This window comes from Manihot esculenta, chromosome 12, assembly GCF_001659605.2.
Source record: "Manihot esculenta cultivar AM560-2 chromosome 12, M.esculenta_v8, whole genome shotgun sequence".
In the NCBI taxonomy this organism is placed as follows: Eukaryota; Viridiplantae; Streptophyta; class Magnoliopsida; order Malpighiales; family Euphorbiaceae; genus Manihot; species Manihot esculenta.
This window is the reverse complement of record NC_035172.2, coordinates 23,964,266-23,992,055: the sequence shown is the minus strand read 5'-3', so window position 1 is coordinate 23,992,055 and position 27,790 is coordinate 23,964,266. Positions and strand designations below refer to the sequence as shown.

At 45.1% G+C, this 27,790-nt stretch overlaps 1 pseudogene; it reads left to right on the top strand.

Annotated features, from left to right (window-relative positions):
• Positions 1–1,916: 1,916 nt before the first annotated feature.
• On the top strand, positions 1,917–27,401 carry LOC110627602 (annotated as a pseudogene).
• Positions 27,402–27,790: the final 389 nt, after the last annotated feature.

Below are 27,790 nucleotides of genomic sequence, written 5' to 3'. Positions count from 1 at the left end.
AAATAAAAGATAAACATCATATGTTCAGATCTCACAATCCATAAACAAACTGAAGTTTCACTTAATCTTCAACTAGAAAAAGGGGTTTCAGCCACTCATAGTTGAAACTAAAATAAAAATCAAGAAAGAAAACAAGAAAGATGAAGAAGAAGGGGCCGATCGGCCGGCTGGTGTGGCATGCGACTGCTGGAGCCGTTTCTGCCGAAGATGAGATCTTCCTTTGTTTGCTTGTTTGATCCTCTATTTATAATTGATTTGAGCAGCCCTTAGTTTCTTGATTTGTTGGAGTTCTTTTCCTATTTGGGATTGGATTCTTGGAAGGCAATTGAATCTTCTTGAGATTTGGCTTCCTTGATATGTGGGATAGAGTGCTGAGGTGTCTTGAAGATTTGCTGAGTTGTCCTCACATGTTTGGGGAGGGAAAGACTTCTTGAAAACTTGAAATTTAAGTTTTCCCATGTCTCTGCTGTCTGCTGTCGCAGGCCCTGTTTGCCCGGGTTGTGTGGGCAAACAAATCGATCAAACAGTCTGTTTTGGGTGCTGTTTGTACTCTGCCTCTATCCTGCGGGTCTGTTTGCCCAGTTTGCTTGTGTAAACAATCTAGTCAAACAACAAGTCTGTACTTTCCTTATCCCTCTCCCATTTCAGCTCCAACTTGGTTTGGGCAAACAATTTGGACAAACCAGACTTGATCTCTTTTATTCTCTTTTAGACAGTTTTAAGGTCATTTTCACCAAATTACCTTTTTACATAATTTCCTACAAAATAAGATCAAAACTACAAAATTAGGTAGAAAATGTGTAAATTAACATTAATAACAACATGAAAAATGGGTCTAAATTTGGCTTGATTAGAGAGCAAATAGAAATTTTATCTTTATCCCCTCTGAATTCCGACTATTGGCTTGAATTGCGAAGCTTATGGGGTTGCTCCATTCATCTTTGCTTCTCGTTATAGTTCTCACTCGCTCTTGCTGAACTATCATAGCATAAGCATGATTCAAATTAGGCAAAGGGTCAGTGCTTAAGATATAGGGCTGCACGGTACCATAACCCTATTCATCTAAGTCCATCAGAAACTAATGAACTCTTTCTTCTTTACGTTTTCACTCCATTTTAATGGTAAGATTGCATTTGCAGCCTACACATGCACACACTGGTATCTGATCATAATTATTAATCTCATCCCATAAGGTTTTAATTTTATCAAAATAGGACACAAATTGACCATCCTACCTACAGTTTGCTAGGTCAGATCTTAACTGCTACATTCATGGTCCATTTCCAATTGAGAATCTCTGCTTAATATCTTCCCACAGATTGTTCACCCTTTCAGCGTGAGAGATAGTTGGTCGAAGTGTTGATTTAATGATATTAAATACCCAGGAAACCAACATAGAGTTAATTGTCCACCAATCTTCGAGTTCCGGTGTATCATCCTCTGGTTGTTTGACACATCCATTAATAAAGCCATATTTCTTTTTGGCTCTCAATGCAGTCCGCATGGCCTTGCCCATTGTTCATAGTTCTCTCCTTTTATCTACACTTGGATAATCAAATTGCCCGGATTATCATTAGAATTTCGTGAATAAGGATTGGAAGAAATTTTCATTGTTCCTGAATTCTACCCATGTTTCTTTTCGGCCTCCATGGCTCTAATACCATGTAGAAATGGAGAATCACATAGTTTGGGAATGAAATTCCTTCTCCTTTCATTGACAGGAATGTGACAATATATACACTAAGTTTATCCCTGTTTAAGAAAACCTAAGAATGCAAAACTTCCTATACAGTACAAGTCAAACTTCCTATGTTGTACAAACTAAGCTTTCTATACTGCACAAGACAAAGAAGAAGAGAAAAGATATTTACACACAAATCAAGCCTTAAACCGCGACAGGTCAGTAGGAAGTCAAGATGTCAGACAGGTCAGTACAGGTCGACAAATCATTAAGACGTTAGATAGGTCAGTATAGGTCGACAGATTGGTACAGATCATTAAGAGGTCGGATTCTCAGGATGTTTGGTCGACACTGATTGATAGGTTGGATCATCAAGTCGATACTGGTCAACAGGTTGGATCATCAGGACCTCTGATCGACAAGTCACTTCCAATTGCATCATCTAGGTCTTTGATGAGTTCAACTTATGGCATTAGATATGGCACTGTTCTTGCATCTGGTCACGGTAAATTTACACTATAGGACTGGCCCACTTCTGAAATTGTGCCATTATTTGATTCATTCATGACCCTTTGAAGTGTTTGTGTATTTTTATAATATGGATGTATATGCAAGTTAGTTTTATTCTCAAAGTCAAGCTTTATTAAAGTAGTAAGGTGTGAATTTTTTTGATTCTGTCTTTTTATGTATATTCTTGAGATGAATCCGGAAGATATTTTTCTCTTGAAGTCTTCCTTTATTTCTTGATCTGCAAATTACGTTGTTTTAAGTTCCGTTTAATGGTATATATGTATAATTATAGGACCACTTTATGTTGAGATTTAAAGAATCTACTCTATGGAAGCTAGTTGCTTTCTTTCAACACAGAGATGGAGGACAGCAGCATTGATAATGCAATTTTTTTAATAGCTAATTATAATTTGTTAAGATGTTGATAATGATCATGTAAAAATGAATTCACTTTTAAAAAATCCTTCGTATGACTGACATGTCTTGATAGTTTTCTTGCAGTTATGTGTAATAGAAGATATGCTAGTTTCACATAGTTGCATTTCTTGAAAATATATGCAGTTGTTATTTAAATCATCTTCTTTCATGGAATTTGATCTAGTTTGGCAATGAATAAAAATTCTTTTCATTTATTTCACATCCAGTTTAGCAGTGAATAAAAATTTTATTTATTTTATTTGTTTATTTAATCTAGAAGAGAGGAATGAGTGGTGAGGATCTTCTTATATGAGGAGGGTAATTTAGGTATACATTTTTTTCCAGCTTTGATCAATATAATAAGGGATAATTACTATCGTATCTGTAATACCCGGCTAGACTCCGGTATCGGAATTCCTACCGTCCGGTGGAATCTCGGATGTCGGAAGCCTCTAGTAGGGTAGAACCATGTTTTCATAAAATGTTTTAAGGTTTTGATGATTTTAAGTAAAGAGGAAATGAGTTTTTGCATAAAAACAACCTTGAAGGAAAACTCAGGTTCGGCCGCCGAACCTTAAGTTCGGCCGCCGAACGTGCATGCCTTCGGGAGCGCCTTTAGGCCCCCGAAAGCATAAGTGAGGAAAGTCTAGGTTCGGCCGCTGAACCTCAAGTTCGGCCGCCGAACATGGCATGCATACAGAGGCACGTTCGGCCCCCGAACGTGGCCTGGCCAGCCACTATAAAAGGGTCCCTTAGCCGAAAACGGGCGAGCTTTTTCCCCATTTCCGGCCAAGGTGAGTTCTCCGCCACCCCTCACCGATCTTGAGTCTTTTCCTTCAGATCTTTCGAGTTTTTCACTAGTTTTCATCTTGTTTTGAAGATTTCCGAGTTTTGAGCAAGTTTTGGAGCTTTGAGGTTCAAGAACTCAAATCTCTTCCAACTCCAAGTTAGATCGCCTTTACCCTCGATCTTCAAGAGGTAAGAGTCGATCTCTAGCTTACTTTATGTTTTAAGTAAGTTTTATGCAAGTTCTTGGGGTAGAAAATGCATGTGTAGCTTATGTTGAGCTTATGGGTTTTTTTTTATGTGATTTTGAACAATGTGGCTTGCAAATGTATGTTTGATGTGTTTTAGATGGGGTTTTAGTTAGTTGATGCCCCTAGGAACTTGTATGCTTGTGCATGAGTTTCGCCTCTGTCTGGGAGTTTCGGCCGCCGAAGGTGCCGCCGAACCTGCCTGACTTTCGGCTCTGGAGGGACTTTCGGCCGCTGAACCTGCCGCCGAAAGTGCCCTGTCCAGCCCTTTCTTGCATGTTTTTCTATGATTATTCCATGATGTTTTAGGGGGTTTTTGGGGAATAGTTTAGAGTTTTGTTCATGTATGTTTGGTCCCTCATTTGAGTCCACCTGTGTAGGTTCGGACCCGAGGAACCGAGGACCCCAGCAGTGAGTCTGTTGCTGCCCCAGTGTCTGGTCAGAGCTATCCAGAGGTGAGTGGAATAACCCTTTATGTTTTTAAGCAAATCAATTGCAAGGATTGAGCATGATCATGCATCATGAATGCCATGTGATGAATTAGGTTGCTTGCATTAGAATTCACGAATATGTTGCATTGCATATTTTAAATGTTGATGTGGATGAATGTTGGATGATCCATAGCCCTCGACCTATGATATGACGATGTGATATGTACGGTACGGAATGTAAGACCAGTGGGACCCATTCTACATTCGCTGGCACTATGTAAGGGAAAGACCAGGACCCATTCTACGTTCTGGCACAGTTGGACAATGTTATGTTATGATATGTAAGGGAAAGACCAGGACCCATTCTACGTTCTGGCACAGTTGGACCATGTAGAGGGCTATTGGTGACAGGTTCATCCTTGATGTGATTAGCTGTGATGTGATGCATTCCATGTTATCATATGTTTTTAAATGTTTTATTATTCTGCTCACTGGGCTCTAGTAGCTCACCCCTCTCCCAAATTTTCCCCAGGATTGCAGGTGCAGGGTAGACCAGGAGGTTTACAAGAGTAATGAAGTCTTGTGTATGTAATAGATAGTGTGGACATGATAAATGTATTAATGTTATGTAAAAGTACAGTTTCAGTCATGTAATGATATTGAGGATTAGAGATTGTGCTTGACTTTATGTATGAGGTATCCCTTTTAATACATGATCAAAGATGTTTTATAATGTTCATGTAAGCCAACTCATCTTATGATGTATCGCCCATTGGGGCATTGATGGGATCCCACAGAGGGGTCATGATTATGATTATGGCTATGTGCAGTGCATGCTCAGGTTGAGTTGGGTGTATGAAAGAAAAGTTTTAAATTTTTATGTATGTTGTTGATCATGTATGGGATTAAACAGGTTTTCAGGATGTATGTTAGGCTTGCTACGGGTCTTGGCGGCCTTAAGCCGACCCGGATCCTAGCGCCGGTAGCGGTCCGATTTTCGGGTCGTTACAGAATGATATCAGAGCCCTAGGTTCATAGGATCGGACCTAGAGTGTCGGGCTCATAGATATTCTAGAAGGTCAAGCACAATAGGAAAGATCATGTCCACTAGGATAGGATGTGGAGTCCTGTCTTGTTTGATGATGTGAAATGCCATGATTATATACATGTGCATTGACGCTATGATATGAATGATGTATATGTGATGAGGGTTCATGTGTGCCCACATGAACCATATGATGCTAATGTTTGTATGATGTGTACTGTATTTTCAGAAAACAGGATGAGAAGAACCCGTCGATCGGCAAGATTGACTGGAGTACCACCTGAGGATGAGGGCACGAGCGCCCGTCCTCCTACATTGCCTAGGGCAATGTCTTGTAGAGCCAACAGAGAAAGAGTGTCGAGGGACCCTAGAAGGTCTTTTGATGCTAGTAGAAGGGGGACTGATAGAGGAGGAAGTTCTTCAGATGTGAGGGAGGTTATGGAAGAGGATCAGAGGAGGGATGGGAACCTGGATGTGAGCATGGAGGAAGAAGGGACAGGGGAGTCTCAGGGAGGCGTTCAGGCCTCGGGGTATGGTTTTCCACCCCATTATCCACCCTTTCCACAGGGTTCAGGGTATCCGATGGGAGGCACATCGGATTATTCCAGCTTTAACCCCTACCCTACCTACATGCCTTATCCACCTTTCTATCCACCTTATACACAGTACCCAGCTTATCCACCCTCACCCTTCTATCCAAACCCGGCAAACCCCACCTCGGGGAATGCTGCACCCCTACCTCCACCACCCACAGAACCAGCAGCCCCAGTTACTCAACCTCCTAGACCCAGCTCAGTCGATAGGAGTAAAGTAAAGATGACAGATTACCTTAAGCTGGATGCTCCCAAATACAAGTCAGGGGATGACCCCTTTGAGTACCTGAGAGTGGTGAAGACAATAACTGATGAGCTAGGGGCAAATGACAGCAGGGCCATTCAGATGGCAGGGTTCACTTTAAAGTGCAAGAAGGCACGGGAATGGTTCAAGTGTTTTGTGGACCCGAGACTAGACGGCATGACATGGGAGGATTTTGCGAATGAGTTCGCTGGATGGGCTTTTCCAGACAGTTCCAGAGAACTGAAAATGATTGAGTTTGAGCAACTGAGGCAGACAGAGCACATGAGTGTAGAGGAGTTCACGGATAAATTCTTGGAGCTATTGCCTTTTTCAGGGCAAGCTCTAGATACAGATACGAAGAAAGCCAAGAGATATGTTATGAAGCTGCATTCTAGGTACTCCTCGTTGATTCAGTCAGTTGAGAGAGAAGGTTTCCACACTGTGGTGGATATGGCTCGAAGGATGGAGGCGAGTGCCATAGTTGAGGGGTTAGTGAAGCAGTCAGTGACCCAGTCTTCAGGGGTTAAGACCCCAGGCAGAGGAGGGCCAGGTCTCTCTTCTCAGAGCTCAAGTAAGAAGAGGTGGGATAACACCACCAAGAAGCCGAAGAAGAATAAGTTTTGGAATAAGCTGAAGTCCGGTCTGGGATTTGGCGGTGGCTCGAGCTCAGGCTCAGATGGTACAGAATGCCAAAGGTGTGGGAGGCCGCACAGGGGAGTGTGTCGAGCTGCGACTAATACATGTTTCAGATGTGGACAGGAGGGACACATGGCTCGGGAGTGTCCTAGAGCACCTTTTATGGGCCAACCCCAGCAGACAGCTTCTGGTAGTGTGGCACAGCCAGCAGCTCCAGCCACAACTCAGGGCAGTGGCAGAGGTAGAGGGAGAGGGGCAGCCTCTTCTTCTGGTTCCCGAGGTGAAGGTCCATCAGCTCCAGCCAGGATCTTCACCATGACTCAGCAGGAGGCTAACACATCCAACACCGTGGTGTCAGGTAATCTCGTCATTGGGTGTTCTGATGTGTATGCATTAATGGACCCGGGTGCATCTCATTCATTTATTGCTCCGAGAGCCGTCGAGAGGTTGGGTCTGATAGTCTCTGGGTTAGAGTGTCCCCTATGGGTCAGTGGACCCAAGTGTGACCCGTCAGTGGCAGTGTCAGTCTGCCAGTACAGTCCAGTTTTTGTTGAGGGAAGATGCCTCTCCGCCGACCTTGTGGTTCTAGATTTGATAGACTTTGACGTCATTCTAGGGATGGATTGGCTATCTACCCATGGTGCTACCTTGGACTGCAGAGACAAGGTAGTCAAGTTCAGAGATCAGAATGGGTCAGAGGTCGTCTTCAGAGGAGACAAGAGGGGCACACCTAGAGGTCTGATATCAGCTCTTCAGGCTCGCAGGTTGCTTAGGAAGGGATGTCAGGGGTATTTGGCTCATGTGAGAGAGCTAGATAGTCAGGTCAGGGAGCCAGCCTCGGTGCCAGTTGTCAGAGAATTTCAGGATGTTTTTCCAGACGAGCTTCTAGGTTTACCACCTGCTAGAGAGATAGAGTTAGAGATAGAGTTGATGCCTAGAACTAGACCGATCTCTATCCCTCCCTACAGGATGGCCCCAGCCGAGTTGAAGGAGTTGAAAGAGCAATTGCAGGAGCTGGTAGAAAGGGGCTTCATCCGACAGAGTACCTCACCTTGGGGTGCTCCGGTCTTGTTTGTGAGAAAGAAGGATGGATCCCTTAGACTTTGTATCGACTACAGGCAGTTGAACAAAGTCACTACCAAGAATAGGTACCCTCTGCCAAGGATCGATGATCTATTCGACCAGCTAGCCGGAGCGGGTTGTTTCTCCAAAATAGATCTAAGATCGGGGTACCATCAGCTAAGGATAAGGGATGAAGATGTGCCAAAGACAGCTTTCAGGACCAGATATGGGCATTTTGAGTTCCTTGTAATGCCGTTCGGGTTAACCAACGCCCCTGCAGCATTCATGGATCTCATGAACAAAGTGTTTAGCCAATACCTGGATCACTTTATTATTATCTTCATAGATGATATCTTAGTGTATTCTAGGAATGCAGAGGAGCATGCCCATCATCTAAGGTTGGTTCTGCAGACCTTGAGGGAACATGGCTTGTATGCCAAGTTCTCTAAGTGTGAATTCTGGCTGAGGAGCATTTCATTCTTGGGGCATGTTGTGTTAGAGAATGGAATAGAGGTAGACCCCAAGAAGGTAGAAGCTGTGGCTAACTGGCCTAGACCCACTTCAGTGACAGAAATCAGGAGTTTCTTGGGTTTGACAGGTTACTACAGGAGGTTCGTTCAGGACTTCTCAAAGATTGCAGCTCCTCTGACCAGACTAACCAGGAAGAATCAGAAGTTTGTGTGGACCGAACCGTGCAAGGAGAGTTTTGAAGAGCTTAAGAAGAGGTTGACTTCAGCACCAGTGTTAGCTCTGCCATCTAGTGAGGAAGACTTTACAGTCTTTTGTGATGCGTCCCGTGTGGGACTGGGTTGTGTACTAATGCAGAATGAGAAGGTGATTGCTTATGCTTCTAGGCAGCTGAAGAAGCATGAGTTGAATTACCCCACACATGACCTGGAGATGGCAGCAGTAATCTTTGCACTCAAGATGTGGAGGCACTACCTCTATGGGGTTAAATGTGAGATCTTCACAGATCATAAAAGCCTGCAGTACATCTTGAGTCAAAGAGATTTGAACTTGAGACAGAGAAGATGGGTGGAGCTGCTGAGTGACTATGATTGCAAGATTCAGTACCATCCGGGTAAGGCGAACGTTGTGGCAGACGCCTTAAGTCGAAAATCACTCGGCAGTTTATCCCACATATCGGCAGAGAGGAGGCCAGTGGTGAAGGAGTTTTATAAGCTCATTGAGGAAGGTCTTCAGATGGAATTGTCTGGTACAGGTGCCTTGGTGGCCCAGATGAGAGTGGCACCGTGTTTCTGGAGCAGGTGGCTCAGAAACAGCATGAGGACCCGGAGTTAGTGAAGATTGCCAGGACTGTTCAGTCAGGCAATGATAGTGAGTTCAGATTCGACAGCAAGGGGATCCTCCGCTATGGGAGCAGACTATGTGTACCAGACGACATAGGGCTAAAAGGAGACATTATGAGAGAGGCTCATAATGCAAGATACAGCATTCACCCCGGGGCCACCAAGATGTATCAAGATATAAAGAAGGTTTATTGGTGGCCAGCTATGAAGAAAGAAGTGGCACAGTTTGTGTCAGCCTGCGAAGTGTGTCAGAGGGTGAAGCTGGAACATCAGAAACCAGCTGGAATGCTTAACCCGCTACCTATTCCAAAATGGAAATGGGAAAATATAGCTATGGACTTCGTAGTGGGGTTACCGGCGGTGTCCAACAGATTGGACTCCATATGGGTGATTGTGGACAGACTCACCAAATCTGCTCACTTCATCCCTGTCAAGAGTGGCTATTCTGTGGACAAGTTGGCGCAGGTGTATGTTGATGAGATCGTCAGGCTGCATGGGGTTCCTGTTTCGATAGTGTCAGATAGAGGGCCCCAGTTCACCTCCAGATTTTGGCGGAGTCTGCAAAACGCCATGGGTACCAGGTTGGATTTTAGCACTGCCTTCCACCCACAGACGGACGGACAATCAGAAAGGACCATCCAGACCATAGAGGATATGCTCAGGATGTGTGTGCTGGACTTTGGCGGTTCTTGGAGGCAGCATCTACCTTTGGTGGAGTTTGCCTACAATAACAGCCATCATGCTAGCATCGGGATGGCTCCATATGAAGCTTTATATGGAAGGAAGTGCAGATCACCTGTTTGCTGGGAAGAGGTTGGAGAAAAGGCCTTGGCAGGGCCTGAGCTAGTAGAGATTACCAGCAGGGTAGTACCCATAATCAGAGAAAGGATCAAGACTGCTGCAAGCAGACAGAAGAGTTATGCAGACATCCGCAGAAGGCAGTTAGAGTTTCAGGAGGGGGATCTTGTATTGCTCAAGGTGTCTCCTATGAAGGGAGTGGTTCGCTTCGGGAAGAAAGGTAAACTAGCCCCACGATACATCGGACCTTTTGAAATCTTGCAAAAGATTGGGAATGTGTCGTACAAGCTGGATTTACCTGCTTCAATGGAAAGAATCTGTAATACCCGGCTAGACTCCGACATCGGAATTCCTACCGTCCGGTGGGATTTAGATGTCGAAAACCTCTAGAAGGGTAACATCATGTTTTCGTAGAATGTTTTCATATATTTTTAATGTTTTTAAGCATGAAATTAAATGAGTTTTTGCATGAAAAGTCTTTGGAGGAAAACCCAGGTTCGGCCGCCGAAAGTCAAGTTCGGCCGCCGAACATGCATGCGTTTTGGAGGCACGTTAGGCCCCCGAAAGCATGAGCGAGGGAAGTCCAGGTTCGGCCGCCGAAAGTCAAGTTCGGCGTCGAACATGGCATGCATGCGGAGGCACTTTCGGCCCCCGAACGTGGCCTAGCCAGCCACCTATAAATGGGGCACTTAGCCGAAATGGGCGAGCTTTCTCCCATTTTCGGCCACAGCTAGCTTCCGACCTCCCTCTCCCCAAATCTTGTGTTCTTTCTTCAAATCTCCTCCATTTTTCTTGAGTTTTAACCTCACACTGCAAGTTTTGAACATTTAAAACAAGTTTTGGAGCTTTGGAAACTCAGGAGCTCATTTGCTTGGATCTCCGAGTTTAGGTCGTCTCTCTCTCTGTAACAGCCCGGACGTGATCCCCGGCACTGTTACCGCTCACGGCCCAGGGCTATCCCTCGCCTGGCCCTCTTGCCACCTCGGGCTTTCCACTGGCGTCGTGAGCAGCTCTTAACATCCCTTCACCCTCACGGGTTCCAGGCAGGATTTGTCCCTCGGGGGAGCCATTACGGCCCGCCCTAGCCCGAGTGGATTTGGCCCAATTCCTTCCTCTGGGAATTAGGTCGCCTTCCCCACTGCTCGAACCCTTGACCTCCCACTTTAAGGGAATAGTCTGGTGAGAGTGAGTACCAATTGTTCGAATGTAATACCCGGCTAGATTCCGGCATCGGGATTCCTGCCTTCCGGCGGAATCTAGGGTGTTGGATCTCTCTAGAAGGGTAAAATGTGTTTTCTAAAATGTTTTCACATGATTTCATGGTTTTAAATGAAAAAGAATTGAGTTTTGAAGAGAGAAAGGACCAAGGAGGCGTTTGCCAGGTTCGGCCGCCGAAAGTTAGGTTCGGCCGCCGAACATGGAAAGGCTTCGGGAGCGCCTTTGGCCTCCGAAAGTCTTGTTTGAACGAGCCAATGTTCGGCCGCCGAAAGTCAAGTTCGGCCGCCGAACATGCATGAGTTTAGGGGGCACGTTAGGCTGCCGAAGGTCTTCGACCAGGCCACCTATAAAGAGCCCTCAGATCGGAAATGGGAGAGTTTTCTCCCCATTCTCGAGCTCAGGTGAGTTTATGCCTTCCTTTGGTCGTTTTCGTGTTTTCTCTACCCATCTCTCAAGTTTTTCATGATTTCTACCCTTGTGTTTGAAGATTTAAAGCTTAAAAGGAGTTTTGGGAGCTTGGAGCTTTTGGAGCTTGGATTCTCCACACCTCCGAGTTAGGGATCGCACCAACCCTCGATCTTCAAGAGGTAAGTGTAGATCTTTGTTTCCCTTGAGTTTTTAAGAAGTTTTAAGTAAGTTTTATGGAGGTTATATGGTTGAGTATGGGTAGATATGCATGTTTAGGCTTTTGTGGGTTTTATGCCCAATGTATGTTATGTGATGATGTGTTAAGGAGTTTAAGTTAGTTTCTTTGCTCTCTTTGCTTGTGGGAATGTGTATGCATGCTTGGGAGAGAGTATGTGAGGTTTGGGGTTGTTTTGGAAGGTTTTGGAGGCTGGTGTGCAAAGGCTGAGTTCTGATGAACTCAGGTTCGGCCGCCGAAGGTGGTTTCGGCCGCCGAACCTGCCTTTGGATGCATGGTTTGGCCGCCTAACCTTGCCCCCGAAAGCTGAGTTTTGGCTTGAAAGCAGACTTTCGGCCGCCGAAGGAAGGATTCGGCCGCCGAAAGTGCCTGACTTTCGTCTCTGGAGTGGGACTTTCGGCCGCCGAAGGTGCCGCCGAAAGTGCCCGAGTTTCGTCTCTGGAAGGAGGGTTCGGCCGCCGAAGGTGCCGCCGAAAGTGCCCTGTCCAGCCTTTTCAAGGTTGTTTTCTATGCATGTTTAAGTGATGTTCTAGGGGGTTTTTGGGGAGTTGTTTATGAGTTGTTTATGAGTTGTTTAGAGTGTGTTGGCACCTCATTCGAGTCCACCTGTGTAGGATCGGACCCGAGGGACCGAGGAGGCCAGTAGTGCTAGCAGGTGCAGAGTCAGTCGGCGTCTGCCAGGAGGTGAGTAGAACTAACTTAATCTTTTCCTTTCAGAAATCAAATGCCTAAAGCATGCTCATGCATCATGTTTATATGTAATAGGTTGTTTGCACTAGTTACACGAATATGAAGCATTGCATTATTTACTGTTGATGGAGATTGGACCAAGGATGACCCCACTAGCCCTATGGATAAGACCTGGCTGGGCCAGGCATTACGAAGTCCTGTGGTGCCCTCTATGGTGGCCGGGCAAATAGCTTAGGGAGGTTTTGGGGTTGGGTCCAATCCGTGATATGACTTGTTTGTGCTGTGACGCATTTCATGAAAGCATGTAATTAATGAATTGTTTTCTTTGTTTCTACTCACTGGGCTTTGTAGCTCACCCCTCTCCCCTAACCCCAGTTTTGCAGGTCAGAAGTAGTCCAGGAGGACGTCAAGGGTAAAGGTTAAGCTTATGTAATAGTTATAGATTAGTAAGCTTTTAGTGTGGACATGTATTATAAATGGGGATAATGATTTGTAAGTATGGATTAGAAATGTGCTTGGCCCTAAGACTTGGTTAGTCCCTGTTCAATACATGAGGTATGTAATGTTTTAGATGTTGAGTTGTGTTGAACTAATCTTGTGGCATGTGTTGTTTACCACGTTATGTTATGGATGAGGACCCTAGTGGAGGTCTTATGTTTGTGGTTTGATGCATGCACAGGTTAGGATCTAGTTATTTGGATGTATCCCAGCTTGATGTATGTTATGTTGACCCGGCTAGAGTTTTGAGGGCTCTAGAAAAGGGGGTTTCTTTATGTTTCCAGTTATGTTGCATACAGGACAAGCTCGGTTTGTACATCAGATGTTTCAGTTTTTATGTTAAAGTTTTGATCATGTATGGGATTTGACCAGGTGATAGGAGGTATGTTTGGCTTGCTACGGGTCCCGGCGGCCTTAAGCCGATCTGGATCCTAGCGCCGGTGGCGGTTCGGGCCGTTACAGAGGGGTATCGGTTCCGGGTCGTTACAGATATGGTATCAGAGCTTTGGGCCTCAAGAGTACGGTGTGTTGCACATCGGAAAGAGGTTGTCATAGAGGTTGTGTTAGTAGGGCAAGCACATTAAGAAAGATTAAGAGTAAGAGCATGTCCACTAGGATAGGATGTCGAGTCCTGTCTTGCTATGATGATGTGATATGCCATGATTTCATGCATGTGCATAAATACTATGATGTATGACATGTTATGTATGCTCTGTATGTATGATGTAGGTTCATGTGTTTCCACATGGACCGTATGATGCTGATGTTGTTTGCATGCTTGTGTGTGTGCTTCAGAGGAGTCAGGATGTGGGATACTCGTCGATCTGTGGAATCGACAGGAGTTCCGTCAGAGAGGGAAGGTATGGACACCTTTCCCCCTACCCTGCCGAGAGCGCAGTCGTGGGGAGTCAGTAGATGGAGGACATCAAGGGACCCTAGGAGGTCTTTTGATGCAAGCAGAGAAGGTATGGATCTAAGGAGGATGTCAGCTAGTATGAGAGAGCCTGAGATGGATGTTCAGAGGAGAGATATGAGTTTGGATGTGGCTATGTTTGGCGAAGGTATGGGAGATTCCCAGGAAGATGCTCAGACCCAGGATTCTAGAATCTCGGGTTCAGGAGGGATTGATCCCTCCACTCTGAGTACAGCTGCCACGAGAGGTAAGAAATGGAAGAGAGGTCTCAGGAAGTCACAGAAGAAGTTTTGGCAGAATTTGAAGGCTAGTTTGGGTTTTGGTGGCTCAAGCTCTGGCTCAGGCAGTTCAAGATGCTTGAGGTGCGGAAGGCCGCACAAGGGAGTCTGTCTGATTGGGACTAATCTATGTTTCAGGTGCGGACAGGAGGGGCACATAGCACGTGAGTGTCCCACTGCGCCCAGGTTGGCTCAGTCCCAGCCAGCAGCTCCAGGTAGAACAGCTCAGCCAGCAGCTCCAGCCATGTTTCAGGTTAGTGGTCGAGGCAGAGGAAGAGGGTCAGTCCCTCATCTCTCAGGTTTCCGTGGAGAAGTTCCGTCAGCTTCAGCTCGGATCTTCACCCAAGCTCAGCAAGAGGCAGACACATCGAACATGGTGGTGTCAGGTACGCGCACTTTTGAAAGTTCTGATGTGTATGTTTTTGTGAACCTTAGTGTTTGTCTCTTTCTTTAGTTGCTCTAGGAGCCGTCGAGAGGTTGAGTTGATAGCTTTTAGGCTAGAGTGTTCTCTTTGGTCAGTAGAACCGCGTGTGATCCATCTGGGGCAGAGACAGTCTGCCGGTTCAGTTCTGTGTCAGTTGAGGGTAGATGCCTTCCACTCGACTTTGAGGTCCTAGAGTTGACTGTCTGGACGTCAATCGAGGGATGGATTGGTTTCTGCTCGTGGTGCTATCTTGATCTGTAGAGACAAGGTAGTCAAGTTCAGAGGACAGGATGGGTCAGAGATAGTCTTCTGAGGGAACACAGTAGGGATGCCTAGAGGTTTGATGTCAGCCTGTCAGGTTCGTAGGGTACGTAGGAGGGGTTGTAGAGGGTTCGAGTTCTTGTTGAGAGTTTAGCAGTCAGGTCGGGGAACCAGCCTCGATGCCAGTTGTTAGAGAGAGGTAGTAGTCAGAGTAGAGGCGAGACTTGGTAGACAAGGGATTTTATCCGACCTAGTACCTCACCCTGGATTGTTCCAGTGTGGTTGGGGGAAAAGAAGGATGAATCCTTGAGACCTTGTAACGACTGCAAGCAGTTGACTGAGGTCACTACCAAGGGCAGGTATTCCTATGCAGGATGGATGATCTATTGGGACAGCTGTCAGAGGCTGTTTGTTTTCCAAGATAGGTCTGAAATCCGGGTACTACCTGTGAGAGTTAGAGTTAGTTTGGGTTAGCAGTGAGAAGAAGCCAGTTAGTAAAGAGGAGAAGAGAAGAGAGAAGAGTAAAGATCAGAGAAGGTCAGAGTAGCGCAGCAGAAGATGGATGAGTTTCAGGAGAAGGTTGGGTATTGCTAGAGGTGTCTCCTATTGGAAGAGTGTTCTTAGGAGAACCGGGAGTTTTGACTCTGGCAGTGCCGTGTCTCTCTTTCAGGAGAGAGATTTTTAGGCTTTGCTTGCTTGATTGCTTGCTTGTTTATGTATGTTAATGCTATGTTTCAGTATGCCTGTTTGTTTGTGGAGCATTCGGGGACGAATGTTCTTAAAGGGGGGAAGAATGTAATACCCGGCTAGATTCCGGCATCGGGATTCCTGCCTTCCGGCGGAATCTAGGGTGTTGGATCTCTCTAGAAGGGTAAAATGTGTTTTCTAAAATGTTTTCACATGATTTCATGGTTTTAAATGAAAAAGAATTGAGTTTTGAAGAGAGAAAGGACCAAGGAGGCGTTTGCCAGGTTCGGCCGCCGAAAGTTAGGTTCGGCCGCCGAACATGGAAAGGCTTCGGGAGCGCCTTTGGCCTCCGAAAGTCTTGTTTGAACGAGCCAATGTTCGGCCGCCGAAAGTCAAGTTCGGCCGCCGAACATGCATGAGTTTAGGGGGCACGTTAGGCTGCCGAAGGTCTTCGACCAGGCCACCTATAAAGAGCCCTCAGATCGGAAATGGGAGAGTTTTCTCCCCATTCTCGAGCTCAGGTGAGTTTATGCCTTCCTTTGGTCGTTTTCGTGTTTTCTCTACCCATCTCTCAAGTTTTCATGATTTCTACCCTTGTGTTTGAAGATTTAAAGCTTAAAAGGAGTTTTGGGAGCTTGGAGCTTTTGGAGCTTGGATTCTCCACACCTCCGAGTTAGGGATCGCACCAACCCTCGATCTTCAAGAGGTAAGTGTAGATCTTTGTTTCCCTTGAGTTTTTAAGAAGTTTTAAGTAAGTTTTATGGAGGTTATATGGTTGAGTATGGGTAGATATGCATGTTTAGGCTTTTGTGGGTTTTATGCCCAATGTATGTTATGTGATGATGTGTTAAGGAGTTTAAGTTAGTTTCTTTGCTCTCTTTGCTTGTGGGAATGTGTATGCATGCTTGGGAGAGAGTATGTGAGGTTTGGGGTTGTTTTGGAAGGTTTTGGAGGCTGGTGTGCAAAGGCTGAGTTCTGATGAACTCAGGTTCGGCCGCCGAAGGTGGTTTCGGCCGCCGAACCTGCCTTTGGATGCATGGTTTGGCCGCCTAACCTTGCCCCCGAAAGCTGAGTTTTGGCTTGAAAGCAGACTTTCGGCCGCCGAAGGAAGGATTCGGCCGCCGAAAGTGCCTGACTTTCGTCTCTGGAGTGGGACTTTCGGCCGCCGAAGGTGCCGCCGAAAGTGCCCGAGTTTCGTCTCTGGAAGGAGGGTTCGGCCGCCGAAGGTGCCGCCGAAAGTGCCCTGTCCAGCCTTTTCAAGGTTGTTTTCTATGCATGTTTAAGTGATGTTCTAGGGGGTTTTGGGGAGTTGTTTATGAGTTGTTTATGAGTTGTTTAGAGTGTGTTGGCACCTCATTCGAGTCCACCTGTGTAGGATCGGACCCGAGGGACCGAGGAGGCCAGTAGTGCTAGCAGGTGCAGAGTCAGTCGGCGTCTGCCAGGAGGTGAGTAGAACTAACTTAATCTTTTCCTTTCAGAAATCAAATGCCTAAAGCATGCTCATGCATCATGTTTATATGTAATAGGTTGTTTGCACTAGTTACACGAATATGAAGCATTGCATTATTTACTGTTGATGGAGATTGGACCAAGGATGACCCCACTAGCCCTATGGATAAGACCTGGCTGGGCCAGGCATTACGAAGTCCTGTGGTGCCCTCTATGGTGGCCGGGCAAATAGCTTAGGGAGGTTTTGGGGTTGGGTCCAATCCGTGATATGACTTGTTTGTGCTGTGACGCATTTCATGAAAGCATGTAATTAATGAATTGTTTTCTTTGTTTCTACTCACTGGGCTTTGTAGCTCACCCCTCTCCCCTAACCCCAGTTTTGCAGGTCAGAAGTAGTCCAGGAGGACGTCAAGGGTAAAGGTTAAGCTTATGTAATAGTTATAGATTAGTAAGCTTTTAGTGTGGACATGTATTATAAATGGGGATAATGATTTGTAAGTATGGATTAGAAATGTGCTTGGCCCTAAGACTTGGTTAGTCCCTGTTCAATACATGAGGTATGTAATGTTTTAGATGTTGAGTTGTGTTGAACTAATCTTGTGGCATGTGTTGTTTACCACGTTATGTTATGGATGAGGACCCTAGTGGAGGTCTTATGTTTGTGGTTTGATGCATGCACAGGTTAGGATCTAGTTATTTGGATGTATCCCAGCTTGATGTATGTTATGTTGACCCGGCTAGAGTTTTGAGGGCTCTAGAAAAGGGGGTTTCTTTATGTTTCCAGTTATGTTGCATACAGGACAAGCTCGGTTTGTACATCAGATGTTTCAGTTTTTATGTTAAAGTTTTGATCATGTATGGGATTTGACCAGGTGATAGGAGGTATGTTTGGCTTGCTACGGGTCCCGGCGGCCTTAAGCCGATCTGGATCCTAGCGCCGGTGGCGGTTCGGGCCGTTACAGAGGGGTATCGGTTCCGGGTCGTTACAGATATGGTATCAGAGCTTTGGGCCTCAAGAGTACGGTGTGTTGCACATCGGAAAGAGGTTGTCATAGAGGTTGTGTTAGTAGGGCAAGCACATTAAGAAAGATTAAGAGTAAGAGCATGTCCACTAGGATAGGATGTCGAGTCCTGTCTTGCTATGATGATGTGATATGCCATGATTTCATGCATGTGCATAAATACTATGATGTATGACATGTTATGTATGCTCTGTATGTATGATGTAGGTTCATGTGTTTCCACATGGACCGTATGATGCTGATGTTGTTTGCATGCTTGTGTGTGTGCTTCAGAGGAGTCAGGATGTGGGATACTCGTCGATCTGTGGAATCGACAGGAGTTCCGTCAGAGAGGGAAGGTATGGACACCTTTCCCCCTACCCTGCCGAGAGCGCAGTCGTGGGGAGTCAGTAGATGGAGGACATCAAGGGACCCTAGGAGGTCTTTTGATGCAAGCAGAGAAGGTATGGATCTAAGGAGGATGTCAGCTAGTATGAGAGAGCCTGAGATGGATGTTCAGAGGAGAGATATGAGTTTGGATGTGGCTATGTTTGGCGAAGGTATGGGAGATTCCCAGGAAGATGCTCAGACCCAGGATTCTAGAATCTCGGGTTCAGGAGGGATTGATCCCTCCACTCTGAGTACAGCTGCCACGAGAGGTAAGAAATGGAAGAGAGGTCTCAGGAAGTCACAGAAGAAGTTTTGGCAGAATTTGAAGGCTAGTTTGGGTTTTGGTGGCTCAAGCTCTGGCTCAGGCAGTTCAAGATGCTTGAGGTGCGGAAGGCCGCACAAGGGAGTCTGTCTGATTGGGACTAATCTATGTTTCAGGTGCGGACAGGAGGGGCACATAGCACGTGAGTGTCCCACTGCGCCCAGGTTGGCTCAGTCCCAGCCAGCAGCTCCAGGTAGAACAGCTCAGCCAGCAGCTCCAGCCATGTTTCAGGTTAGTGGTCGAGGCAGAGGAAGAGGGTCAGTCCCTCATCTCTCAGGTTTCCGTGGAGAAGTTCCGTCAGCTTCAGCTCGGATCTTCACCCAAGCTCAGCAAGAGGCAGACACATCGAACATGGTGGTGTCAGGTACGCGCACTTTTGAAAGTTCTGATGTGTATGTTTTTGTGAACCTTAGTGTTTGTCTCTTTCTTTAGTTGCTCTAGGAGCCGTCGAGAGGTTGAGTTGATAGCTTTTAGGCTAGAGTGTTCTCTTTGGTCAGTAGAACCGCGTGTGATCCATCTGGGGCAGAGACAGTCTGCCGGTTCAGTTCTGTGTCAGTTGAGGGTAGATGCCTTCCACTCGACTTTGAGGTCCTAGAGTTGACTGTCTGGACGTCAATCGAGGGATGGATTGGTTTCTGCTCGTGGTGCTATCTTGATCTGTAGAGACAAGGTAGTCAAGTTCAGAGGACAGGATGGGTCAGAGATAGTCTTCTGAGGGAACACAGTAGGGATGCCTAGAGGTTTGATGTCAGCCTGTCAGGTTCGTAGGGTACGTAGGAGGGGTTGTAGAGGGTTCGAGTTCTTGTTGAGAGTTTAGCAGTCAGGTCGGGGAACCAGCCTCGATGCCAGTTGTTAGAGAGAGGTAGTAGTCAGAGTAGAGGCGAGACTTGGTAGACAAGGGATTTTATCCGACCTAGTACCTCACCCTGGATTGTTCCAGTGTGGTTGGGGGAAAAGAAGGATGAATCCTTGAGACCTTGTAACGACTGCAAGCAGTTGACTGAGGTCACTACCAAGGGCAGGTATTCCTATGCAGGATGGATGATCTATTGGGACAGCTGTCAGAGGCTGTTTGTTTTCCAAGATAGGTCTGAAATCCGGGTACTACCTGTGAGAGTTAGAGTTAGTTTGGGTTAGCAGTGAGAAGAAGCCAGTTAGTAAAGAGGAGAAGAGAAGAGAGAAGAGTAAAGATCAGAGAAGGTCAGAGTAGCGCAGCAGAAGATGGATGAGTTTCAGGAGAAGGTTGGGTATTGCTAGAGGTGTCTCCTATTGGAAGAGTGTTCTTAGGAGAACCGGGAGTTTTGACTCTGGCAGTGCCGTGTCTCTCTTTCAGGAGAGAGATTTTTAGGCTTTGCTTGCTTGATTGCTTGCTTGTTTATGTATGTTAATGCTATGTTTCAGTATGCCTGTTTGTTTGTGGAGCATTCGGGGACGAATGTTCTTAAAGGGGGGAAGAATGTAATACCCGGCTAGATTCCGGCATCGGGATTCCTGCCTTCCGGCGGAATCTAGGGTGTTGGATCTCTCTAGAAGGGTAAAATGTGTTTTCTAAAATGTTTTCACATGATTTCATGGTTTTAAATGAAAAAGAATTGAGTTTTGAAGAGAGAAAGGACCAAGGAGGCGTTTGCCAGGTTCGGCCGCCGAAAGTTAGGTTCGGCCGCCGAACATGGAAAGGCTTCGGGAGCGCCTTTGGCCTCCGAAAGTCTTGTTTGAACGAGCCAATGTTCGGCCGCCGAAAGTCAAGTTCGGCCGCCGAACATGCATGAGTTTAGGGGGCACGTTAGGCTGCCGAAGGTCTTCGACCAGGCCACCTATAAAGAGCCCTCAGATCGGAAATGGGAGAGTTTTCTCCCCATTCTCGAGCTCAGGTGAGTTTATGCCTTCCTTTGGTCGTTTTCGTGTTTTCTCTACCCATCTCTCAAGTTTTTCATGATTTCTACCCTTGTGTTTGAAGATTTAAAGCTTAAAAGGAGTTTTGGGAGCTTGGAGCTTTTGGAGCTTGGATTCTCCACACCTCCGAGTTAGGGATCGCACCAACCCTCGATCTTCAAGAGGTAAGTGTAGATCTTTGTTTCCCTTGAGTTTTTAAGAAGTTTTAAGTAAGTTTTATGGAGGTTATATGGTTGAGTATGGGTAGATATGCATGTTTAGGCTTTTGTGGGTTTTATGCCCAATGTATGTTATGTGATGATGTGTTAAGGAGTTTAAGTTAGTTTCTTTGCTCTCTTTGCTTGTGGGAATGTGTATGCATGCTTGGGAGAGAGTATGTGAGGTTTGGGGTTGTTTTGGAAGGTTTTGGAGGCTGGTGTGCAAAGGCTGAGTTCTGATGAACTCAGGTTCGGCCGCCGAAGGTGGTTTCGGCCGCCGAACCTGCCTTTGGATGCATGGTTTGGCCGCCTAACCTTGCCCCCGAAAGCTGAGTTTTGGCTTGAAAGCAGACTTTCGGCCGCCGAAGGAAGGATTCGGCCGCCGAAAGTGCCTGACTTTCGTCTCTGGAGTGGGACTTTCGGCCGCCGAAGGTGCCGCCGAAAGTGCCCGAGTTTCGTCTCTGGAAGGAGGGTTCGGCCGCCGAAGGTGCCGCCGAAAGTGCCCTGTCCAGCCTTTTCAAGGTTGTTTTCTATGCATGTTTAAGTGATGTTCTAGGGGGTTTTTGGGGAGTTGTTTATGAGTTGTTTATGAGTTGTTTAGAGTGTGTTGGCACCTCATTCGAGTCCACCTGTGTAGGATCGGACCCGAGGGACCGAGGAGGCCAGTAGTGCTAGCAGGTGCAGAGTCAGTCGGCGTCTGCCAGGAGGTGAGTAGAACTAACTTAATCTTTTCCTTTCAGAAATCAAATGCCTAAAGCATGCTCATGCATCATGTTTATATGTAATAGGTTGTTTGCACTAGTTACACGAATATGAAGCATTGCATTATTTACTGTTGATGGAGATTGGACCAAGGATGACCCCACTAGCCCTATGGATAAGACCTGGCTGGGCCAGGCATTACGAAGTCCTGTGGTGCCCTCTATGGTGGCCGGGCAAATAGCTTAGGGAGGTTTTGGGGTTGGGTCCAATCCGTGATATGACTTGTTTGTGCTGTGACGCATTTCATGAAAGCATGTAATTAATGAATTGTTTTCTTTGTTTCTACTCACTGGGCTTTGTAGCTCACCCCTCTCCCCTAACCCCAGTTTTGCAGGTCAGAAGTAGTCCAGGAGGACGTCAAGGGTAAAGGTTAAGCTTATGTAATAGTTATAGATTAGTAAGCTTTTAGTGTGGACATGTATTATAAATGGGGATAATGATTTGTAAGTATGGATTAGAAATGTGCTTGGCCCTAAGACTTGGTTAGTCCCTGTTCAATACATGAGGTATGTAATGTTTTAGATGTTGAGTTGTGTTGAACTAATCTTGTGGCATGTGTTGTTTACCACGTTATGTTATGGATGAGGACCCTAGTGGAGGTCTTATGTTTGTGGTTTGATGCATGCACAGGTTAGGATCTAGTTATTTGGATGTATCCCAGCTTGATGTATGTTATGTTGACCCGGCTAGAGTTTTGAGGGCTCTAGAAAAGGGGGTTTCTTTATGTTTCCAGTTATGTTGCATACAGGACAAGCTCGGTTTGTACATCAGATGTTTCAGTTTTTATGTTAAAGTTTTGATCATGTATGGGATTTGACCAGGTGATAGGAGGTATGTTTGGCTTGCTACGGGTCCCGGCGGCCTTAAGCCGATCTGGATCCTAGCGCCGAACAGTTTGGAGCCGTTACGGCAGGGTACCGGTTTCCGGGCTGTTACACTCTCGATCTTCAAGAGGTAAGAGCCGATCTTAAGCTCATAGTATGTTTTAAATAAGTTTTATGAAGTTTTATGGGGTAGAAATGCATGATTAAGTTAGTTGAGCTATGTTAGGTTTTATGTGATTTTTGAACAATGTGGCATGTTTGAGTATGTTTGAAGTGTTGTAGTTGGGGTATATGTTTGTTTGAGGCCCCTAGGAGCTTGTATGCATGTTTTGGTTGAGTGGTCTGCATGAATTGAGCTTGGGAGGCGATATGTGCATAGGAGAGCTGAGTTTCTGCCATTCGAGAGAAGCTCAGGTTCGGCCGCCGAACCCTCTTGTGGAGGCAGCTTTCGGCTGCCGAAGCCTGCCCCCGAAAGAAGACTTTCGTCTCTGTCTGGGACTTTCGGCCGCCGAAGGTGCTGCCGAAAGTGCCTGGCTTTCGGCTCTGGAGGGACTTTCGACCGCCGAACCTGCCGCCGAAAGTGCCCTGTTCAGCCATTTCATGCATGTTCTTCTATGATTATTTCATGATGTTCTAGGGGGTTTTTGGGGAGTTGTTTATGAGTTGTTTAGAGTATGTCTGTTACCTCACTGGAGTCCACCTGTGTAGGATCGGACCCGAGGAACCGAGGTGTTTAGCAGTGTCAGCCGTTTCAGAGTCGGTGCAGAGCTAGTCACAGGTGAGTGGAACTAAACCTAATGTTTTAAATTAAGAAATTAAATGTTTTTAGAGCATGATCCATGCATCATAAAAATGCCATGATATATGTATTAGGTTGTTTTGCATTAGAACCCACGAACATGATGCATTGCATAATATGTGTTGATGTGGATGGATATTGGATGATCCTTAGCCCTCAGTATGAGATGAGATAATATGATATGATATGCCATGGTATGATATGAGATAGAAAGACCAGGTCGCCCCTGGTACTATGTTATGTAAGCGAACACTAGGTGAGGCCTAATCGCCCCTGGTGTAGTTGGACATGTTATGATATGAGTTATGTAAGCGAATACTAGGTGTGGCCTCATCGCCCCTGGTATAGTTGGACATATTACGATGTGTAGAGGGCTATTGGTGACAAATTCATCCTTGATGTGATATGTTTGTGATGTGATGCATTCCATGATAGCATACGTTAAAAATGAACTGTTTTTCTTTATGGTTTCTGCTCACTGGGCTTTATAGCTCACCCCTCTCCCCTAACCCCAGGTTTGCAGGGTCAGAGGTAGTTCAGGAAGACGACAAGATATGGTTATGGTCATGTTTATGTAATAGAATAGTAGTGGACATGATGTAATGTAAGGTTATGTATTGATGTAAAAGAGTTATGTTGTAATATGACATTATGTTATATGTTCAGAGTTATAGTATTGTGCTTGGCCCGAGTTGGATAATCCCTTTGTACATGAGTTTTATTTTATGTTGTTTTATATGTTGGACCGAGTTTGACATAGGGTATGCTGACCCTAGGGGTTCTATGAGTTCAGTCATAGTGCATACACAGGTCAAACTGGTTAAAGGTAAAGTTTTAAATGTTTTATGGATATGTTTGATCATGTTTGGGATTATACCAGCTGTACAGGATGCATAGTAGGCTTGCTACGGGTCCCGGCGGCCTTATGCCGATCTGGATCCTAGCGCCGGTAGCGGTCCGGATTTTCGAGTCGTTACAGAATCCATCCGGTTTTCCATGTTTCGATGTTGAGGAAGTTTGTGTCAGATCCGAGCAAGGTTCTTAGTGAGCCTGATGTGGAGGTCCAAGAGGATCTCACCTATGTTGAACAGCCAGTACAGATCATTGACACCCAGATTAGAAAGTTAAGGAACAAGGAAATCCCGATGGTGAAAGTCCTGTGGAACCACCACAATTTGGAGGAATGCACTTGGGAAACACGGGAGTCTATGCTCCAGCAGTACCCTCATCTCTTTTAAGGTTAGATCTCTATGTGTTTATGTGTATGTATGTATGTTATGTTTTATGCCATGCTATGTGCTAGTTGAGGAACATTCGGGGACGAATGTTCTTAAGGGGGGAGAATGTAATACCCGGCTAGACTCCGGTATCGGAATTCCTACCGTCCGGTGGAATCTCGGATGTCGGAAGCCTCTAGTAGGGTAGAACCATGTTTTCATAAAATGTTTTAAGGTTTTGATGATTTTAAGTAAAGAGAAAATGAGTTTTTGCATAAAAACAACCTTGAAGGAAAACTCAGGTTCGGCCGCCGAACGTGCATGCCTTCGGGAGCGCCTTTAGGCCCCCGAAAGCATAAGTGAGGAAAGTCCAGGTTCGGCCGCCGAACATGGCATGCATGCGGAGGCACGTTCGGCCCCCGAACGTGGCTTGGCCAGCCACTATAAAAGGGTCCCTTAGCCGAAAACGGGCGAGCTTTTTCCCCATTTCCGGCCAAGGTGAGTTCTCCGCCACCCCTCACCGATCTTGAGTCTTTTCCTTCAGATCTTTCGAGTTTTTCACTAGTTTTCATCTTGTTTTGAAGATTTCCGAGTTTTGAGCAAGTTTTGGAGCTTTGAGGTTCAAGAACTCAAATCTCTTCCAACTCCAAGTTAGATCGCCTCTACCCTCGATCTTCAAGAGGTAAGAGTCGATCTCTAGCTTAATTTATGTTTTAAGCAAGTTTTATGCAAGTTCTTGGGGTAGAAAATGCATGTGTAGCTTATGTTGAGCTTATGGGTTTTTTTTTTTATGTGATTTTGAACAATGTGGCTTGCAAATGTATGTTTGATGTGTTTTAGATGGGGTTTTAGTTAGTTGATGCCCCTAGGAACTTGTATGCTTGTGCATGAGTTTCGCCTCTGTCTGGGAGTTTCGGCCACCGAAGGTGCCGCCGAACCTGCCTGACTTTCGGCTCTGGAGGGACTTTCGGCCGCCGAACTTGCCGCCGAAAGTGCCCTGTCCAGCCCTTTTTTGCATGTTTTTCTATGATTATTCCATGATGTTTTAGGGGGTTTTTGGGGAATAGTTTAGAGTTTTGTTCATGTATGTTTGGTCCCTCATTTGAGTCCACCTGTGTAGGTTCGGACCCGAGGAACCGAGGACCCCAGCAGTGAGTCTGTTGCCCCAGTGTCTAGTCAGAGCTATCCAGAGGTGAGTGGAATAACCCTTTATGTTTTTAAGCAAATCAATTGCAAGGATTGAGCATGATCATGCATCATGAATGCCATGTGATGAATTAGGTTGCTTGCATTAGAATTCACGAATATGTTGCATTGCATATTTTAAATGTTGATGTGGATGAATGTTGGATGATCCATAGCCCTCGACCTATGATATGACGATGTGATATGTACGGTACGGAATGTAAGACCAGTGGGACCCATTCTACGTTCGCTGGCACTATGTAAGGGAAAGACCATGACCCATTCTACGTTCTGGCACAGTTGGACAATGTTATGTTATGATATGTAAGGGAAAGACCAGGACCCATTCTACGTTCTGGCACAGTTGGACCATGTAGAGGGCTATTGGTGACAGGTTCATCCTTGATGTGATTAGCTGTGATGTGATGCAATCCATGTTATCATATGTTTTTAAATGTTTTATTATTCTGCTCACTGGGCTCTAGTAGCTCACCCCTCTCCCAAATTTTCCCCAGGATTGCAGGTGCAGGGTAGACCAGGAGGTTTACAAGAGTAATGAAGTCTTGTGTATGTAATAGATAGTGTGGACATGATAAATGTATTAATGTTATGTAAAAGTACAGTTTCAGTCATGTAATGATATTGAGGATTAGAGATTGTGCTTGACTTTATGTATGAGGTATCCCTTTTAATACATGATCAAAGATGTTTTATAATGTTCATGTAAGCCAACTCATCTTATGATGTATCGCCCATTGGGGCATTGATGGGATCCCACAGAGGGGTCATGATTATGATTATGGCTATGTGCAGTGCATGCTCAGGTTGAGTTGGGTGTATGAAAGAAAAGTTTTAAATTTTTATGTATGTTGTTGATCATGTATGGGATTAAACAGGTTTTCAGGATGTATGTTAGGCTTGCTACGGGTCTTGGCGGCCTTAAGCCGACCCGGATCCTAGCGCCGGTAGCGGTCCGATTTTCGGGTCGTTAGAGTATCTTTGTACTATGCCCTAACTAATTAAAATACCCTTGTAGTTTTAGAATTATATTAAAATACTCCTACATTTTGATTTCGTCAACTATAAAGGATTTCAGTTAAATTATACTCATTTCTCCCGCTAGTCCAAGAGGAAAAGACTAAAATAGCCCCAGTTTCAATGGAATCGAAAGGATACAAGTTCAAGGATGTAGTTATTGATGAAAATAAGCCAATAATAGGAAGACTATTCCTTCCTGAATCTTTTACGAGAAAGCTTTCAATTATGATTTTTTTCATAGTGGTGAGTTTTGGTTTGGCTCAACTACATGGCTTGGGTTCCATCAGTTTCTTGTAGATTTCTCAATCACCTCCAATGTCATTGTACTGTCTATTGACCACTGTCTGGCACCAGAGAATTGCCTTCCAATAGCTTATGATGATGGCTACATCTCACTTGAATGGTTGAGTCATCAAGCAAGTGTTGAACTTTGGCTTAAATTTGCAGGTTTTTCACTTGTTTTCTGTCTGGAGACAGTGCTGGAGGGGACATAGCATACCATGTTGCTGTCTGAGCAACGAGAAGCAAAGTTTCGCATGTTGAAATCAAAGGCTTGTTGTTGATACATCCTTATTTTGGGAGTGAGAGGAGGACAGAGAAAGAGATAGATAATCCAGCAGATGAGGAGGTGATTCAAAATGATATGTTCTGAAGACTAAGCATCCCAGAAGGGTCAAATCTGGATTACTTCGGATGTAACTTTGAGATACAAAATTTATCTGAAAAAGAATGGAGTCTATTTCTAGCAACAATGGTTAATGTGATTGGCCAGGACTGCTTGAATGAAAGAGGATGTATGCAGAGTTTTTATTAACACAAGGGGTGAAGAGAGTAGATGTGGTAGAACTTGAGGTTATTTTAGTCTTTTCCTCTTGGACTAACGGGAGAAATGAGTATAATTTAACGAAAGTCTTTTACAGTAGACGGAATCAAAATGTAGGGGTATTTTAATATAATTCTAAAACTACAAGGGTATTTTAATTAGATAGGCATAGTACAGGGGCACGATAATAATTATTTCATAAAATAATAGTAAAAATGGATGGAAACTAATAGATGTCGTTAGTTAACAGGATCAAAATATAAGAGTATTTTAATGTAATGCTAAAACTACAAGCGCCAATTTAATTAGTTAGGGCAAATTAAAGGGGCCTATTATTAAAGCAACAGTGTAAAGAAAGTTTAATTTTTTACTGTATAGCATATTTTAATTTTTTGCTCTCAATCTCTAAAACTCAAGATTCAAGTTAGTTTTAATTTTTTACCCTTTAATTTTTCTGCTTGTTTCAAGTTAATTTTAATTTTCTGTATTTTTAATTTGTTGCTATTAACCTCTGCTT